We start from the raw sequence: 20,835 nt of genomic DNA on the forward strand, positions 1-20,835 counted from the left end.
CAAGTGTAAATGTTCTTACCCTTAGCACTATTAGCATGTTCAACTGAATAATTCTTTGTTAGGGGCTATTCTGTGCATTGTAGGATGCTCAGCAGCATCCCCTGGCCTCTCCCCACTAGATGCCAGTAAAACATCCTCAGTCGTGGAAACCAAAGATGTCTTCAGACATTGCCAAATGACCCCTGAGGGGCAAAACAGCCCCCAGTTGAGATCCATGGAGCTAAAGAAAATAAATTCCTATTTCACTGCATTATACTCAATGTCCCTTTTTACCTTTTTTTCATCCCTACCATCCGGTAATCCTGTGCCATCCCATGGGAAAGGAAAACCAATAAAAGATTTATGTGGCTTTGTCTGTTTTTGACACTTATTTGAGGAAAGGACTGTCATATTTTAAGGAATAAAACCAACTGTATGCCAAAGCCAAGATAATGTATATTTATAGAAGTTCACAAAACTTGTTTGTATTCTGTCAATTATTTTTATTGTTATCTTTTCTAATTTTAATGTCAAACTCCAGTTTAAGATAGAGGGCTGAGCACATGAATTTGTCTTCACTCCCCTCTGAGTTTCCATTTAAGTGGTAGTAGGGCAATAAAACAGAATAGGAGGAGGAGGTCTATCCATAGACAAGGAATTTCAATAAATTTCTGACGACCTAATACAGGTGATAGGTGAAACATATCAGACTTAGCCTGGGATATATGAAGAGGTCTCAGGTGGAAATGGGAGTTAACTATGGTTACAGGATGAAATGTAAATTTGATCAATCATGACAATGTAAAAATGTAGGAAGTTGGAGCACATTGCCAATTTCACATATTGTAAAACATACGTGTTTACATATTAACATTGTTAAAAATAAGAGGACATCTTGCAGCTGGGGCTGGCAATTCTCCAGGAGAAGATTTGGGTTTGCTTCTGCCAATCACATGGAGCCCTATCAACCTGAGATCACTTTATATTACATCATTTGCTTGGGGTTGTTCAGACCACACTGTTCATGTGAATTCAGTCAGCAAATCTGTAGGAGTACCAGCTTGGAGACCACATATTCAGGAAGTATGTCTTTTTCCTCTCAGTACTATGACTGAGGCAGCCATGTGCCCTTGCTGCATTGTTGGTGTTGCAGGTTTATTTCTCTTTTACCCTTACACTGAAAGACCTGTCATTTGGTCTCCCAGATTTAAGTCAGGATCTCCTGTTAGAGTCTGCTTCTTGAACATCTTTACTTTTTTCATAGTACACAAAGAGGTGGTTTCATGCTACAATAGATGACATTTTAATTCACTGAAATGTGCTAATTGGAATACGAAGTTTAGATGCAGTATGTGAAAAGACACAAAACTTTGTACATTAATCTTCCCTTATTTTAAATGTCACTTTTCCAGAACTGTTGATTTCTTGTCAGTCTTTTTAGGGATAAACACAAATAACAGTCACCTTCAGGATGTTGACCACTTCCCCTGACAGTCCTTATTCTCTGAGAAGTGCCGCTGACCCACAGTGGACCTCGGACGGCAAGTGTGTACTATCCCACCTCCTGCCACAGGTGTCTGGAACAAGGGCAGACACCCACCTCAGGTAAGGCCCTTTAGGTACCTTCTCCAGGGGGACTGTGATTCCACTCACTTATTTATTCAATAATATTTATTGAGTGTTTACCATGTTCCAGGCACTGTTTAACCTTGAGGATATAATTCGAAACAAAGAAAGTCACTATGCACATGGATCCCACAAACTCACCAAAAACAATGAACAGAGAGACCTAGAGACTGGGATTTCTGAGCTGAGCCTTGTTACTGGTGAAATTCTATAGGAAAGATCCATAAATTTCTATGGCTAAAGATCTCAGAAATTCTGTAGTGCTTTCATTTCCCAAGGCCTTGTTGTTCAATAGTTTTCTGGATTCCATAGGCAGTCTAATGTCCTTCCAATAAATCTCCTTTTCAACTAAGCTAATACCAAAACAAACAACTCCAACAATTAAGAGAAACAGTATAATATAGGCATCTTCTTCCTCCCTTCACTAGCATCATCTACCATTTTTGCCATGAAACCTTCCAGAAAAATGGACATCAACAATACAGAACAAAGATCAGATCAAAGTGACTGAAGTGGTGTAGACTGTGCCAGCCCAGTGTGAAGCTAACCAAAGCTTCTCTTACTTTGTTGTCATTGCCATTGCTGATAATGTAAAAATAATGATATGAAATGAAAAGAGTATTGAACTGTGTCTGAAGTTCTGTTTTGATCCTGGCTATGGTCTAACAGACAGTAAGAAAGCCTTGGGCTTCCTTATCTTCTCTTGGCTATGCGTTGTCCTTTGTTTTAATTCTCTCACTTCATAAAGCAGGACTTAAGATCTAGAATTTAATGATCAACTAAGGTTTCACTCTTGACTAAATTTACCTATCAATTTGATCAGGAAAAACAAGGATATGAAGGCAAATGTGTGCCATCAGAATCACTCACTGAGGCTCTACAAGGGAAACAACCCTAGCTTACAGCACTCAAAGAAGATACAAAATATATATATATATATATATATATAGGCATCGCCTTTTCTTCACCTGGCAATCCTACAGTTTTTCACACCTCAGCCTTGACATTTCCATGCCCAAAAGACCTCCACTTGACCTCACACTCCCCTACACCTGCCTAGCTGCCCCTCTTATGATTTTCCATGGTACCAAACAGGTACCCCTCACAGTCATCTTTTATCTCACTGAATTATAATCTTCTGATGAATTATGACAATATCCAGTAGATTGGCAGCTCCTTGATGAAACTGACTATGTTTCTGTGTAAAGAAAAATTATTCCTGAAATACAATGAAAGGTTCACTCACAGAAACCTCTCATTTAGGTTGTGTCCAAATTAGTAAATCATTCAAACACTTCTAAAAGACATAAGATCAAGCTATACATTAGAATGTAATTGGATTGATGCCCTAGAAATTATGAAAAAGAAAACACAACTTTACAAAGAAACACAGAGGAGGATTCTGGGAAGATGGTGGAGTACGAAGCATCAGAAATGTATCTCCCCACCTAGACAAAAAAATACACTGGAAAACTCTGTTTGATGCAACTCGTTTGGAACTGTGGAGTCTATTGAAGGCCTGAAACTTCCAGGGGAAGGCTTGGACAGTAAATTACAGTCAATATTGGTCAATTTCAGCTCTTAGTATATTGGTAGCTACCCACCTCAGCCCTATGGCAGGGAGCTGTGCACATGCTCCTGGAGCAGCCTGTACACAGCTTGCACACAGCTGTGGGAGTGAGGGTGTCCTCCAAATACTAGAGATCTGATATCTTATCATTGATTGCTGCTTCTGATCACACAGGTGCAGACAAAAAGGCAACAGCCATTGTGGTTGCAATTCCTCCCATCATTGCAAGTCCCTCCCACTCCTGCCAAAGTGACTTCCAGCTGCTTTAAAGGATCAGTAAATTTTTTCTCCCTCATTTTTGTCTTTTTTCCCTATTGGGAGTCAGACAGAAGACTAGGAATTTCAAAAGCAACTGTATATCTAGGGAAAATTAGGAAGTTACCACACATGCCCCGGAGAAGGTGCAGGCTCAGAAAAGACATGAGAGGGCTTCCCTGGTGGTGCAGTGGTTGAGAATCTGCCTGCCAATGCAGGGGACACAGGTTCGAGCCCTGGTCTGGGAAGATCCCACATGCTGCGGAGCAACTAGGCCCGTGAGCCACAATTACTGAGCCTGCGCGTCTGGAGCCTGTGCTCCGCAACAAGAGAGGCCACGATAGTGAGAGGCCTGCACACCATGATGAAGAGTGGCCCTCACTTGCCGCAACTAGAGAAAGCCCTCACACAGAAACAAAGACCCAACATAGCCATAAATAAATAAATAAATAAAATTTAAAATCTTTTTTTAAAAAAAAAGAAAAGACATGAGAAAATCCTAAGTTTGCACCTCAGGCAGATCCCTGGCACAGAGATAGTCTATAACAATAAAAAATAAATAAACAAAAACAAAAAAACAGCCAACACTGTGAAAGACAGAGAATCAGATTTCCAGTTACCACATTATTAGATTCAGCTGTCCAGTTTTCAACAACAACAAAGAAAAAAAAAAATCACAAGGCAAGCAAAGAAACCACAAAGTATGACTCACTCAAAGGAAAAAAAAAAAAAACTATCCCTGAGAAATACCTGATGGTGGACTTACTACAAAAAACTTTAAAGCAACTATCTTAAAGATGATCAAAGAACCAAAAGAAGACACAGGGAAAATCAAGAAAACAATGTATGAACAAAATGGAAATATCAATAAAGAAATATTGAAAAGAAACCAAAAAGAAATTCTGGAGCTGTAAAGTAAAATAACTGAAATTTTAAAATTCACTAGAGGAGTTCAAAGAGATTTGAGCAGGCAGAATAAAGAACCAGCAAACTTGAAAATAGGACAATGGAAATTATTAAATTATAGGAACAGAAAGAAAAAAGACTGAAGAAAAGTGACCATCAAGCAGACCAATATACACACTGTGGAAGTCCCAGAAGGAGACAAGAGAAAAGGACGTAGGAAATACTTGAAGAAATAATGGCCAACAACTTCCCAAATTTGATGAAAGACATGAATATAAATGTCAAATAAACTCAACAAATTCCAAGTAGATAAATTTAAAGAAACCCACACCAAGACACATTTCAATCAATCAACTGAAAGGCAAAGACGAAGAGGGACTCTTGAAAGCAACAAGAGAGAAGCAACTCATCATATACAAGGGATCCTCAATCAGATTATAAGCAAATTTCTCATCAGAAATTTTGGAGATCAGATGTATTAAGCTGATATATTCAAAGTGCTAAAAGAAAAAATACTGTCAACCAAGAACTGTATATCTGGTGAAACTGTCCTTCAAAAGTGAGGGAAGGGAATTCCCTGGAGGTCCAGTAATTAGGAGTCAGTGCTTTCACTGCTGTGGGCCCGGGTTCGATCCCTGGTCAGGGAACTAAGATCCTGCAAGCTTCACAGTGCAGCCAAAAGAAAAACAAGTGAGGGAAAAATTAAGACATTACCAAATGAAAGCAGAAGGCGTTCATAACCACTAGACCTGCCTGCAAGAAATGCTTATAGGAGTCCCATAGGTTGAAGTGAAAGGACAGTAATTCAATGCCATATGAATAAATAAAGATCTCAGTAATGTAAATATACGGCCAATTATATATTGTAATAATGATGTGTAACTCCACTTTTGTTTTCTACATGATTTAAGAGACTAATTTTTTTTAAATTATTAGTCTAAAACTAGGATTATTGTAACTTTGGTTTGTAACTCCACATTGTTTTCTACATAACTTAAGAGATTTTAAAAATTACTAGTTTATATTTTGGGACACACAATTGTATAAAGACGTAATATTGTGACATCAACAACTGAAAGGGGTGGAGATGAAGCTGTTAAAGGAGAAAAGTTTTTGTATGCTATTGAAATTAAGCAAGTATAAATTAAAATTAGAGTGTTATAACTTTAGGATGTTAAATGTAATCCCCAGGGTAACCACAAAGAAAATAGCTCAATAATACACACAAAGGAAATGAAAAACGAATTTAAATATTTCACTACTAAAAAGCAACTAAACATAAAAGAAGACAGTAATGCAAGAAATGAGGGACAAAAATTTATAAGGCATATAGAAAACAAATAGCAAAATGGCAGAAGTAAGTTCCTCCTTATCAGTAATTACTTTAAATGTAAATAGATCAAACTCTCCAATCAAAAACAGAGATTAGCAGAATGGATTTTAAAAAATATGATACAACTATGTACTGTCTACAAGAGGCTCACTTTAGATCCAAAGACACAAATAGGTTGAAAGTGAAAAGATAGAAAAGTATATTCCACACAAATAGTAACCAAAAGAGAGCAGGGGTGGCTATACTAATAACAGATAAAATATACTTTAAATCAAAAAAGTTTACAAGAGTCAAAGAAGGACATTATATATTAACAAAAGTTCGATACAGCAAGATTATATAACAGGGAGTTCCCTGGTGGTCTAGTGGTTAGGATTTGGAGCTTTCACTGCTATGGCCTGGGTTCAATAATTAGTCAGGGAACTGAGATCCCACAAGCCACAAGGCACAGCCAAAAAAAAAAAAAAAAAGATTATATAACAATTATAAATATTTGTACATCTAATAACAGATCATCAAAATACATGAAACAAAAATTGACAGAATTGAAGGGAGAAATAGATAGTTCTACAATAATAGTTGAAAACTTTAATGCCTCACTCTCAACAATGGATAAAACAACCAGGCAGAAGATAAGTAAGGAGACAGAGGACTTGAACAACACAATAAACAAACTAGATCTAAGAGAAATATTCAGAACACTCTAAACAACAACAGAAGACACATTCTTCTCAAGAACCATGAGACATTTTCCAGGACATGTGACCATATGCTAGGTCACAATAAGTCTCAATAGATTTTGAAAGATAGATATCATATAAAGTATCTTCTCAGACCACAACAGGATGTAGTTAGAAATCAGTAACAGAAATAAAACTGGAAAATTTACAAATTTGTGGAAATAAAGCAACACACCTTTAAAAAGCCAATGAATCAAAGAAGAAATCACAAGAGAAATTAGAAAATATTTAAATATGAATGAAAGTGAAAACACAGCATACCAAAACTTATGGGATGCAGCCAAAGGAGTGTTAAGGGGGAAATTTATAACTATAAATGCTTACATTAAAAAACAACAAATATCTCAAGTCAAAACCTTAATTTTACAACTTAAGTAACTAGATAAAGAAGAATGAACTAAACCAAAGCTAGAAGGATGAAAGATATAATAAAAGTTAGAGCAGAGATAAGTGAAATAGAGAATAGAAGAATAATACAGCAAATCAGTGAAGCCAAAAGTTGGTTCTTGAAAATGATCAACAAATGCAAAGTGGTAGAGCCATTTTGGAAGACAGCTTGGTGGTTTCTTACAAAACTAAACATAATCTTACCATATGATCCAGGAGTCACACTCCTTGGTATTTACCCCAAAAAGTTGAAAACTTAAAAACCTGCATATGGATGTTCAAAGCAGCTTTATTCATAATTGCCAAAATGTAGAAGCAACCAAGGTGTCCTTCAGTGGGTGAATGAATAAACTGTGATTTATCCAGACAATGGAATATTATTCAGCACTAAAAAGAAATGAGCTACCAAGTCATGAAAAGACATGGAGAAAATGTAAATGCATATTACTAAGTGAAAGAAGTCAATCTGAAAAGGCTACATACTGTATTATTCCAGCTATATGACATTCTGGAAAAGGTAAAACTATGGAGACAGTAAAAAGATCAATGGTTCCCAGGAATGTGGGGAGGACAAGGGATGAAGGTGGAGCACAGAGGATTTTTAGAGCAGTGAAAATACTTTGTGTGATGCCATAATGATGGATACATGTAATTATATACTTGTCCAAACCCATAGAATGTACAACATCAAAAGTAATGTTAACTGTAATGTAAACTATAGACTCTGGGTAATCTTGATGTGTCAGTTAAAGTTCATCAATTGTAACAAATGTGCACTCTGGTGGGGGATGTTGAAAACAGTGGATGCTATGTGTGTAAGGGGTTAAGGGGTATGTGGAAAATCTCTGTACCTTCCACTCAATTTTGCTGTGATCTTAAAATGTCTCTTAAAAATAGTCTTAATTTAAAAAAACTATAGATTAAAAATAACATTACAATCTGGACTTTTTAAAATAAAAAAATTGACAAACCTTTAGCTAGATGGACTAAGAAAAAAAGAAATAAGCCTCAAATTACTAAAATGAGCAATAAAAGTGGAGGCATTATGACTGATCCTACAAAAATAAAAAGGATTATAAGACAGTGCTATAAGCAGTTCTATGCCAAAAAATTGTATAACCTAGACTAAATGGACAAATTCCTAGAAATGCAAAACATACCAAGATTAAACCATGAAGAAATAGAAAATCTGGATAGACTATAGCTAGTAAGGAGATTAAATCACTAATCAAAAATCTCCTGATACAGAAAAGCCTTGGACCTGAGGGCTTCACCAGTGAATTCTACCAAACATTTAAAGAAGAACTAACATTGATCCTTCTCAAACTTTTCCAAAAATTGAAGAAAAAGGAACACTCCTTAACTCATTATATAAAATCAGCATTATCCTTCTATCAAAGCTAGACAAAGACACTACAAGGGAAAAAAAAAACACTACAGACCAATATTCCTTATAAAACTGATGCAAAAATTATCAGCAAAATACCAGTAAACCAAATTTAGCAGCATATTAAAAGGATTATATACCATGACCAAGTGTGATTTATTTCTGGAATGCAAAGATGGTGCAACAATATGAAAATCAGTGTAATACACCACATTAACAAAAAAAAGGAAAAAACTACATAATCATCTCAATCGATAAAAAGCACCTGACAAAAATTTAACACATTTTTATGATAAAAGCACTCAACACACTAGGGATAGAAGGAAACTACCTCAACAAAATAAAAGCCATATATGAAAAATCCACAGTGAACATCATACTCAATGGTGAAAGACCTAGATCTTTTCCTCTAAAATCAAGAACAAGGTAAGGATGCCTGCTATTGCCACTTCTATTCAAATGGTACTAGAAGTCCTAAGCAGAGCAATTAGACAAGAAAAAGAAATAAAAGCCATCCAAATTGGAAAGGAATAAGCAGAATTATCTCTATTCACAGATAATATAATCTTATATACAGAAAACCCTAAAGATTATATACACACACATGCACACACACACCAAAAAAACCTGTTAGAATAAACAAATTCAGAAAAGTAGCAGGATGCAAAGTCAACACACAAAAATCAGTTGCATTTCTGTACATTAACAATAAACAATTCCAAAAGGAAATTAAGAAAACAATTCCCTTAATAATAATATCAAAAAGGATAAAATACTTGGGAATTAACAAGGAAGTGAAAGGGTTGTACAATAAGAACTATAAACAATTTCTGAAAGAAATTAAAGAAGACATAAATAAATAAATGGGAAGATCCCATGTTCATGAATTGGAAGACTTAATATTAAGATGTCAATACTACCCAAAGTGATCCACATATTTAATACAATCCCCATCAAAATTCCAATGACATTTTTTGCAAGAATAGAAAAATGCATCCTAAAATTCATATAAAATTTCAATGGACCCTGAATAGCCAAAACAATCCTGAAAAAGAATAACAAAGCTAGGGAACTCATATTTCCTTATTTCAAAACTTACTAGATAGAGGATACAGTGGGGGAAGGGGAGGCTGGACGTAGTGAGAGAGTGGCATTGACATATATACACTACCAAATGTAAAACAGATAGCTACTGGGAAGCTGCTGCATAGCACAGGGAGATCAGCTTGGTGCTTTGTGATGACCTAGAGGGGTGGGATAGGGAGGGTGGGAGGTAGGCTCAAGAGGGAGGGGATATGGGGATATATGTATACATATAGCTGATTCTCTTTGTTGTACAGCAGAAACTAACACAACATTGTAAAGAAATTATACTCCAATAAAGATGTATAAAAAATAAATAAATAAAATTTAAAAAAAAAACTTACTACAAAGCTACAGTCATCAAAACCGTGACACTGGCATATAGACAGTCATTGAGACAAATGGAATAGAATAGAGAGTCCAAAAATAAACCTTCACATATGTGATCAAATGATTTTCAACAAGGGTGTCAAAATGATTCAATGGAAAAAATACAGTTCTCAACAAATGATATTGGGAAAACTGAATATCCACATGCAAAAGAATGAAGCTGGACCCTTTCTTAACACCATATACAAAAATTAACTCAAAATGGATCCATGGTTTAAATGTTAAGACCTAAAATATAAAACTTTTAGAAGAAAACATAAGGACAGAAGTTTCACAACATTGGATTTGGCAATGAATTTTTGAATATGACATGAAAGACACAGACAACAACAACAAAATAAACAAATAAGGCTTCATGAAAATTTTTAAATGTTGTGCATTAAAAGAGACTACCAACAGAGTAAAAAGGAAATCCACAAAATGGGAGAAAATATTGGCAAATCACATATCTGATAAAGGAGTAATATCCAAAATACACAGAGAACTCCTAAAATTCAATAATAAAACAAACAACCTGATTCAAAAATCAGGAAAGGACTTGAATAGACATTTTTCCAAAGAAGATATACAAATGGCCAATAAGCACGTGAAAAGATGCTTAACATCACTAATCATTAGGGAAATACAAATCAAAACTACAATGATATACCACCTCACACCCCTTAGGATGACTACTATCAAAAAACAGAGAACGACAAGTGTTGGTAAGGATGCAGAGAAACTGGAACCCTTGGTGCACTGTTGGTGGGAATGTAAAATGGCACAGCTGTTGTGGAAAGCAATAGGGTGGTTCTTCAAAAAAATAAATTGGGAAGATTGGTTCAAGATGGTGGACTAGAAGGACGTGCTCTCACTTCCTCCAGCAAGAAAACTGGAATCACAACTAACTGCTGAACAATCATCGACAGGAAGACACTGGAACTCACCAAAAAAGATACCCCAAATCCAAAGACAAAGGAGAAGCCACAGTGAGATGGTATGAGGGGTGCAATCACAATAAAATCAAATCCCATAACTACTGGGTGGGTGACTCACAAACTGGACAACACTTATACCACAGAAGTCCACCCACTGGAGAGAAGGTTCTGAACCTGGGGGTCCAGCAATGAGAGGAGGAATTCCTAGACAATCAGACTTTGAAGGCTAGAGGGATTTGATCTCAGGACTTCGACAGGACTAGGGGAAACAGAGGCTCCACTCTTGGAGGGCACACACAAAGGAGTGTGCGATTTGGGACCCAGGGGAAGTAGCAGTGACTCCACAGGAGACAGAACCAGACCTACCTGCTAGTGTTGGAGGGTCTCCTGCAGAGGCGGGGGTGGCTCTGTCTCACCATGAGGACAAGGACACTGGAAGCAGAAGTTCTGGGAAGTACTCCTTGGCATGAGCCATCCCAGTGTCCACCATTACCTGAACAAAGAGTCCGGGTAGTCTCCAGTGTTGGGTCGCCTGAGGCCAAACAACCAACACGGAGGGAACCCAGTCCCACCCAACAGTAATCAAACAGATTAAAGTTTTACTGAGCTCTGCCCACTAGAGAAACAGCCAGCTCTACCCACCACCAGTCCCTCCAGTCAGGAGACTAGCAGAAGTCTCTGAGATAGCCTCATCCACCAGAGGGCAGACAGCAGAAGCAAGAAGAACTAAAATCCTGCAGCTTGAGGAACAAAAACCACATTCACAGAAAGAAAGACAAGATGAAAAGGCAGAAGGCTATGCACCAGATGAAGGAACAAGATAAACCCCAAGAAAAACAACTAAATGAAGTGGAGATAGGCAACCTTCCAGAAAAAGAATTCAGAAAAATGATAGTGAAGATGATCCAGGACCTCAGAAAAAGAATGGAGGCAAAGATTGAGAAGGTGCAAGAAAAGTTTAACAAACACCTAGAAGAACTAAAGAACAAACACCTAGAAGAATTAAAGAACAAACAAACAGAGATGAACAATACAATAACTGAAATGAAAACTACACAAGAAGGAATCAATAGCAGAATAACTAAGGTAGAAGAACAGATAAGTGACCTGGAAGACAGAATGGTGGAATTCACTGCTGTGGAACAGAATAAAAAAAAAAAGAATGAAAAGAAATGAAGACAGCCTAAGAGACCTCTGGGACAACATTAAACACAACAACATTCTCATTATAGGGGTCCCAGAAGGAGAAGAGAGAAAGGACGAGAGAAAATATTTGAAGAGACTATAGTAGAAAACTTCCCTAACATGGGAAAGGAAATAGCCACCCAAGTCCAGGAAGCGCAGTGAGTCCCACACAGGATAAACCCAAGGAGAAACATGCCAAGACACATAGTAATCAAATTGGTAAAAATTAAAGACAAAGAGAAATTATTGAAAGCAGCAAGGGAAAAATGACAAATAACATACAAGGGAACTCCCATAAGGTTAACAGCTGATTTCTCAGCAGAAACTCTACAAGCCAGAAGGGAGTGGCATGATATACTTAAAGTGATGAAAGGGAAGAACCTACAACTAAGATTACTCTACTCGGCAATGATCTCATTCAGATTCGATGGAGAAATCAAAAGCTTTACAGACAAGCAAAAGCTAAGAGAATTCAGCACCACCAAACCAGCTCTACAACAAATGCTAAAGGAACTTCTCTAAGTGAGAAACACAGGAGAAGAAAAGGACCTACAAAAACAAACCCAAAACAATTAAGAAAATGGTCATAGGAACATACATATCGGTAATTACCTTAAACGTGAATGGATTAAATGCTCCAATCAAAAGAAACAGGCTTGCTGAATGGATATGAAAACAAGACAAACAAATATGCTGTCTACAAGAGACCCACTTCAGACCTAGGGACATATACAGACGGAAAGTGAGGGGATGGAAATAGATATTCCATGCAAATGGAAATCAAAAGAAAGCTGGAGTAACAATACTCATATCAGAAAAAATAGAATTTAAAATAAAGAATGTTACAAGGGACAAGAAAGGACAATATATAATGATGAAGGGATCAATCCAAGAAGAAGATATAACAGCTATAAATATATATGCACCCAACAAAAGAGCACCTCAACACATAAGGCAACTGCTAACAGCTATGAAAGAGGAAATCAACAGTACCACAAAAATAGTGGGGGACTTTAACACCACACTTACATCAATCGACAGATCATCCAAACAGAAAATTAATAAGGAAACACAAGCTTTAAATGACACAATAGACCAGATCGATTTAATTGATATTCATAGGACATTCCATCCAAAAACAGCAGATTACACTTTCTTCCCACTTGCGCATGGAACATTCTCCAGTATAGATCACATCTTGGGCCACAAATCAAGCCTCAGTAAATTTAAGAAAATTGAAATCATATCAAGCATCTTTTCTGACCACAATGCTAAGAGATTAGAAATGAATTACAGGGGAAAAAAATGTAAAAAACACAAAAAAATGGAGGCTAAACAATATGTTACTAAATAACCAAGAGATCACTGAAGAAATCAAAGAGGAAATCAAAAAATACCTAGAGGCAAATGACAATGAGAACACGACGAACCAAAACCTATGGGATGCAGCAAAAGCAGTTCTAGGAGGGAAGTTTACAGCTATACAAGCCTACCTCAAGAAACAAGAAAAATCTCAAATAAACAATCTAACCTTACACCAAAAGGAACTAGAGAAAGAAGAACAAACAAAACCCAAAGTTAGCAGAAGGAAAGAAATCATAAAGATCAGAGCAGAAATAAATGCAATAGAAACAAAGAAAACAATAGCAAATATCAATAAAACTAAGAGCTGGTTCTTTGAGAAGATGAACAAAATTGATAGACCATTAGCCAGACTCATCAAGAAAAAGAGGGAGAGGACTCAAATCAATAAAATTAGAAATGAAAAAGGAGATGTTACAACAGACACCACAGAAATACAAAGCATCCTAGGAGACTACTAAGCAACTCTATGCCCATAAAATAGACAACCTGGAAGAAATGGACAAATTCTTAGAAAGGTATAACCTTCCAACACTGAACCAGGAAGAAACAGAAAATATATACAGACAAATGACAAGTATTGAAATTGAAACTGATTAAAAATCTTCCAACAAACAAAAGCCCAGTACCAGATGGCTTCACAGGAGAATTCTTTCAAACACTTAGAGAAGGGTTAACACCCATCCTTCTCAAACTCTTTCAAAAAATTGCAGGCAAAGGAAAACACCCAAAACTCATTCTATGAGGCCACCATCACCCTGATACCAAAACCAGACAAAGATGTCACAAAGAAAGAAAACTACAGGGCAATATCTCTGATGAACATAGATGCAAAAATCCTCAACAAAATACTAGCAAACAGAATCCAGCAGCACATTAAAAGGAGCATACACCATGATCAAGTGGCGTTTATCCCAGGAATGCAAGGATTCTTCAATATATGCAAATCAAACAATGTGATACACCATATTAACAAATTGAAGAATAAAACCCATATGATCATTTCAATAGATGCAGGAAAAGCTTATGACAAAATTCAACACCCATTTATGATAAAAACTCTCCAGAAAATGGGCATAGAGGGAACCTACCTCAACATAATAAAGGCCATATATGACAAACCCACAGCAAACATCATTCTCAATGGTGAAAAACTGAAAGCATTTCCTCTAAGATCAGGAACGAGACAAGGATGTCCACTCTCACCACTATTATTCAACATAGATTTGGAAGTCCTAGCCATGGCAATCAGAGAAGAAAAAGAAATAAAAGGAATACAAATTGGAAAAGAAAAAGTAAAACTGTCACTGTTTGCAGATGACATGATACCATACATAGAGAATCCTAAAGATGCCACCAGAAAACTACTAGAGCTAATCAATGAATTTGGTAAAGTTGCAGGATACAAAATTAATGCACAGAAATCTCTTGCATTCCTGTATACTAATGATGAAAAATCTGAAAGAGAAATTAGGGAAACACTCCCATTTACCACTGCAATGAAAAGAATAAAATACCAAGGATAAACCTACCTAGGGAGACAAAAGACCTGTATGCAGAAAACTATAAGACACTGATGAAAGAAATTAAAGATGATACCAACAGATGGAGGGACATACCATGTTCTTGGATTGGAAGAATATTGTGAAAATGACTATACTACCCAAAGCAATCTACAGATTCAATGCAATCCCTATCAAATTACCAATGGCATTTTTTACGGATCTAGAACAAAAATATTAAAATTTGTATGGAGACAGAAAAGACCCCAAATAGCCAAAGCAGTCTTGAGGGAAAAAAGCAGAGCTGGAGGAATCAGACTCCCTGACTTCAGACTATACTACAAAGCTACAGTAATCACGACAGTATGGTACTGGCACAAAAACAGAAATATAGATCAGTGGAACAAGATAACAAGCCCAGAGATAAACCCACGCACCTATGGTCAACTAATCTATGACAATGGAGGCAAGGATATAGAATGGAGAAAACACAGTGTCTTCAATAAGTGCTGCTGGGAAAACTGGACAGCTACATGTAAAAGAATGAAATTAGAACACTCCCTAACACCATACACAAAAATAAACTCAAAATGGATTAGAGACCTAAATGTAAGACCGGACACTATAAAACTCTTAGAGGAAAACATAGGAAGAACACTCTTTGACATAAATGACAGCAAGATCTTTTTTGATCCACCTCCTAGAGTAATGGAAATAAAAACAAAAATAAACAAATAAGACCTAATGAAACTTCAAAGCTTTTGCACAGCAAAGGAAACCATAAGCAAGATGAAAAGGCAACCCTCAGAATGGGAGAAAATATTTGCAAACGAACCAATGGACAAAGGATTAATCTCCAAAATATATAAACAGCTCATGCAGCTAATATTAAAGAAACAAACAACACAATCCAAAAATGGGCAAAAGACCTAAATAGACATGTCTCCAAAGAAGACATACAGATGGCCAAGAAGCACATGAAAAGCTGCTCAACAACACTAATTATTAGAGAAATGCAAATCAAAACTTCAGTGAGGTATCATCTCACACCAGTTAGAATTGGTGTCATCAGAAAATCTACAAACAACAAATGGTGGTGAGGGTGTGAAGAAAAGCGAACCCTCTTGCACTGTTGGTGGGAATGTAAATTGATACAGCCACTATGGAGAACAGTATGGATGTTCCTTAAAAAACTAAAACTAGAACTACCATACGATGCACCAATCTGACTATTGGGCATATACCCAGAGAAAACCGTAATTCAAAAAGACACATGCACCCCAAAGTTCATTGCAGCACTATTTACAAGAGCCAGGTCATGGAAGCAACCTAAATGCCCATCAATAGGTGAATGGATAAAGAAGATGTGGTACATATATACAATGGAATGTTACTCAGCCATAAAAAGAACGAAATTTGGGTCACTTGTAGAGACGTGGATGGATCTAGAGACTGTCATACAGAGTGAAGTAAGTCAGAAAGAGAAAAACAAATATCGTATATTAACACATATATGTGAAACCTAGAAAAACGGTACAGATGAACCAGTTTGCAGGACAGAAATTGAGACACAGATGTAGAGAACAAACGTATGGACACCAAGTGGGGAAAGCAGCGGGGGGTGGGAGGGGGTGGTGTGATGAATTGGGCGATTGGGTTTGACATGTATACCTTGATGTGTATAAAATGGATGACTAATAAGAACCTGTTGTATAAAACAATAAAAAATAAATTTAAAAAAAACAAAAAAATATTGCCCACTACCAATGGTTGTTTCAATTAAACAACTGTTATATAATTTAGCTTAAAAGAAGGAGGAGGAGGAGAAAAAAAATTAAAATTGGAATTACCATATGATCCAGCAACTCCACTTCTAGATATATGTTCAAAAGAAAGTAGAGTCTTGAAGAGATATTTGTATACATATATTCATAGCAGCATTATTCACAATAACTAAAACATGGAAACAACCCAAGTACCCACTGATGGATGAATAGATAAGGAAAATATGGTCTATACACACAATGGAATATTATTCAGCCTACAAATGAAGGAAATTCTGACAAATGCTACAATGTGGAGACCATTATGCCAAATGAAAAAAGGCAATCACAAAAAGACAAATACTGTATGAGTCCACTTATATGAGGTTCTTAGAGTAGTCAAAATTACAGAGACAGAATAGAACAGTGGTTGCCAAGGGCTGGCAGGAGAAGGAAATGAGGAGTTATTATTTAATGGGTATAGAGCTTCAGTTCTGCAAGATGAAAGAGTTCTAGAGATGGACTGTGGCGATGGTTGTACAACAAATATGAATGTACAGTTATATGCAGATTTTTTCAATAAATATGTACCACAGAGATGCACACTGGCCACGGTGTGAGACCCCCAAGACCCGCACCCACGGGGACCTGTACCCACCCCTCCCTCCCACCCCGGGTGTCACCTAGGCCTGAGCAAGTTTCCCTGAAGGGCTGTCCTCGGGGCAGCGGAACGTCCTGAAAACCGCGGGTGGTGAGCACATTTCTGTCTCCTGTGGAAACAGGAACAGGTCCTCCCTTAGGCAATGAACCTCGCTCCGGTGTCCATGCTTCCACAAACCTGAGCCAGGCATCCCCGTAATCCTTCAGTATCCACTGAGGCCAAGAGGAGAACCTGAACTTCCATCCCCACCTAGCAATGACAGAGTAATGTATGTCCCCCTTTCCTTTACCAAAGCTGTGTCAGAAAAGACCTGCTAAAACACAAGATTTAAATAAGATCCAGAATTTCATAACATAATACTCAAAATATCCTAGTTTCAATAAAAAATTTATACCAAGAACCAGGAAAATCTCCACTTGATTGAGAAAAGGTAATCAATAGATACCAACACCAAGATGACACAGGTGTCTAACATGGATTTTAAAGCAGCTATGATAAAAACCCAGATAGCATTGGAGCTGAATTAGAATCTACCTCTGCTGCCTTTGCCTGAATAGGGAATCAAAACCAAGGAAGACCTTTCACACTGGGGAAAGAGCTGACTTACCAAAAGGCTATGGCTCTAACCCTTTATTCTGTTTTATGATAATAGAAGGAGGTTGAGAAGGAAGTAGTGATTTTTGACCACAAGCTAATTTTACAAATATCCGTGCAAGCTAAACTGGCACCCAGAACAATAAATTGCCTTAATCGAAGGCATTGACTTGGAGTTAAAAAATAAAATAGGAATATTTCATGGAAATGTTTCCCTTCTGGAAAATAAATGTAAAGTATCTTTGGCCTAATTCAATCTAAACTTTCTCCTGAATCATTAGCTTGTGAAACAGCTATGATTAAAATAGTAACTTTCTGGGAGACCTTCAAGATGGTGGAGGAGTAAGATGTGGAGATCACCTTCCTACCCACAAATATATAAGAAATACACCTACATGTGGAACAGCTCCTACAGAACACCTACTGAACGCTGGCAGAAGACCTCAGACTTCCCAAAAGCCATGTGGCTGACAGGGTCTAGGTGCTCAAGCCGGGTGTCACGCCTGTGCCTCTGAGGTGGGAGAGCCGAGCTTAGGACATTGGCCCATCAGAGACCTCCCAGCTCCAGGTACTATCAAATGGCAAAAGCTCTCCCAGAGATCTCCATCTCAACACTAACACCCAGCTCCACTCAACAGACAGCAAGCTACAGTGCTGGACACCCTATGCCAAACAACTAGCAAGACAGGAACACAACCCCACCCATTAGCAGAGAGGCTGCCTAAAATCATAGTAAGGTCACAGACACCCCAAAACACACCACTGGACGCAGTCCTGCCCACCAGAAAGACAATATACAGCCTCATCAACCACAACACAGGCACTAGTCCCCTCTACCAGGAAGCCTATACAACCTACTGAACCAACCTTAGCCACTGGGGGCAGACACCAAAAACAATGGGAAGAACAAACCTGCTGCCTGTGATAAGGAGGCCCCAAACAGTAAGTTAAGTAAAATGAGAAGACAGAGAAACACACAGCAGATGAAGGAGCAAGGTAAAAACCCATCAGACCAAACAAATGAAGAGGAAATAGGCAGTCTACCTGAAAAAGAATTCAGAGTAATGATAGTAAAGATGATCCAAAACCTTGGAAATAGAATGGAGAAAATACAAGAAACGTTTAACAAGGACCTAGAAGAACTAAAGAGCAAACAAACAATGATGAACAACACAATAAATAAAATTTAAAATTCTCTAGAAGGAATCAATAGCAGAATAATTGAGGCAGAAGAACAGATAAGTGACCTGGAAGATAAAATAGTGGAAATACTACCACGGACCAGAATAAGGAAAAAAGAATGAAAAGAATTGAGGACAGTCTTAGAGACCTCTGGGACAACATTAAACACGCCAACATTCGAATTATAGGGGTCCCAGAAGAAGAAGACTAAAAGAAAGGGACTGAGAAAATATTTGAAGGGATTATAGTTGAAAACTTCCCTAATATGAGAAAGGAAATAGTCAGTCAAGTCCAGGACATGCAGAGAGTCCCATACAGGATAAATCCAAGGAGAAACATGCCAAGACACATATTAATCAAACTATCAAAAATTAAATGAAAAGAAAAAATATTAAAAGCAGCAAGGGAAAAACAAAAAATAACATATAAAGGAATCCCCATAAGGTTAACAGCTGACCTTTCAGCAGAAACTCTGTAAGTCATAAGGGAGTGGCAGAACATATTTAAAGTGATGAAAGGGAAAAGCCTACAATCAACATTACTCTACCCAGCAAGGATCTCATTCAGATTCAATGGAGAAATTAAAACCTTTATAGACAAACAAAAGCTAAGAGAATTCAGCACCACTAAACCAGAAATACAACAAATGCTAAAGGAAGTTCTCTAGGCAGGAAATACAAGAGAAGGAAAAGACCTACAATAACAAACCCCCCAAAATTAAGAAAATGGTAATAGGAACATACATATCGATAATTACCTTAAATGTAAATGGATTAAATGCTCCAACCAAAAGACATAGACTGGCTGAACGGATATAAAAACAATACCCATATATATGCTGTCTACAAGAGACCCACTTCAGACCTAGGGACATATACAGACGGAAAGTGAAGGGATGTAAAAAGATATTCCATGCAAATGGAAATCAAAAGAAAGCTGGAGTAGCAATCCTCATATCAGAAAAAAATAGACTTTAAAATAAAGACTATTACAAGAGACAAAGAAGGATACTACATAATGATCAAGGGATAAATCCAAGAAGAAGATATAACAATTGTAAATATTTATGCACCCAACTTAGGAGCACCACAATACATAAGGCAAATGCTAACAGCCATAAAAGGGGAAATCGACAGTAACACAATCATAGTAGGGGACTTTAACACCCCAATTTCACCAATGGACAAATCATCCAAAATGAAAATAAATAAGGAAACACAAGCTTTCAATGATACATTAAACAAGATGTACTTAATTGATATTTATAGGACATTCCATCCAAAAAAAACAGAATACACTTTCTTCTCAAGTGCTCATGGAACATTCTCCAGGATAGATCATATCTTGGGTCACAAATCAAGCCTCAGTAAATTTAAGAAAATTGAAATCATATCAAGTATCTTTTCTGACCACAATGCTATGAGACTAGATATTGATTACAGGGTAGAAACTGTAAAAAATACAAACACATGGAGGCTAAACAATACATTACTAAATAACCAAGAGATCACTGAAGAAATCAAAAAATATCTAGAAGCAAATGACAATGAAAACACAATGACCCAAAACCTATGGGATGCAGCAAAAGCAGTTCTAAGAGGGAAGTTTATAGCAATAGAATCCTACCTCAAGAAACAAGAAACATCTCAAATCAACGACCTAACCTTACACCTAAAGCAATTAGAGAGAGAAGAATCAAAAAAACCTCTAAGTTAGCAGAAGGAAGAAATCATAAAGATCAGATCAGAAATAAATGAAAAAGAAATAAAGGAAATGATAGCAAAGATCAATAAAATAAAAGCTGGTTCTTTGAAAAGATAAACAAAATTGATAAACCATTAGCCAAACTCATCAAGAAAAAAAGAGAGAAGACTCAAATCAACAGAATTAGAAATGAAAAAGGAGAAGTAACAACTGACACTGCAGAAATACAAAGGACCATGAGAGATTACTACAAGCAACTCTATGCCAATACAATGGACAACCTGGAAGAAATGGACAAATTCTTAGAAA

The sequence above is a fragment of the Balaenoptera ricei genome, chromosome 8 (assembly GCF_028023285.1).
Source record: "Balaenoptera ricei isolate mBalRic1 chromosome 8, mBalRic1.hap2, whole genome shotgun sequence".
Classification (NCBI taxonomy): domain Eukaryota; kingdom Metazoa; phylum Chordata; class Mammalia; order Artiodactyla; family Balaenopteridae; genus Balaenoptera; species Balaenoptera ricei.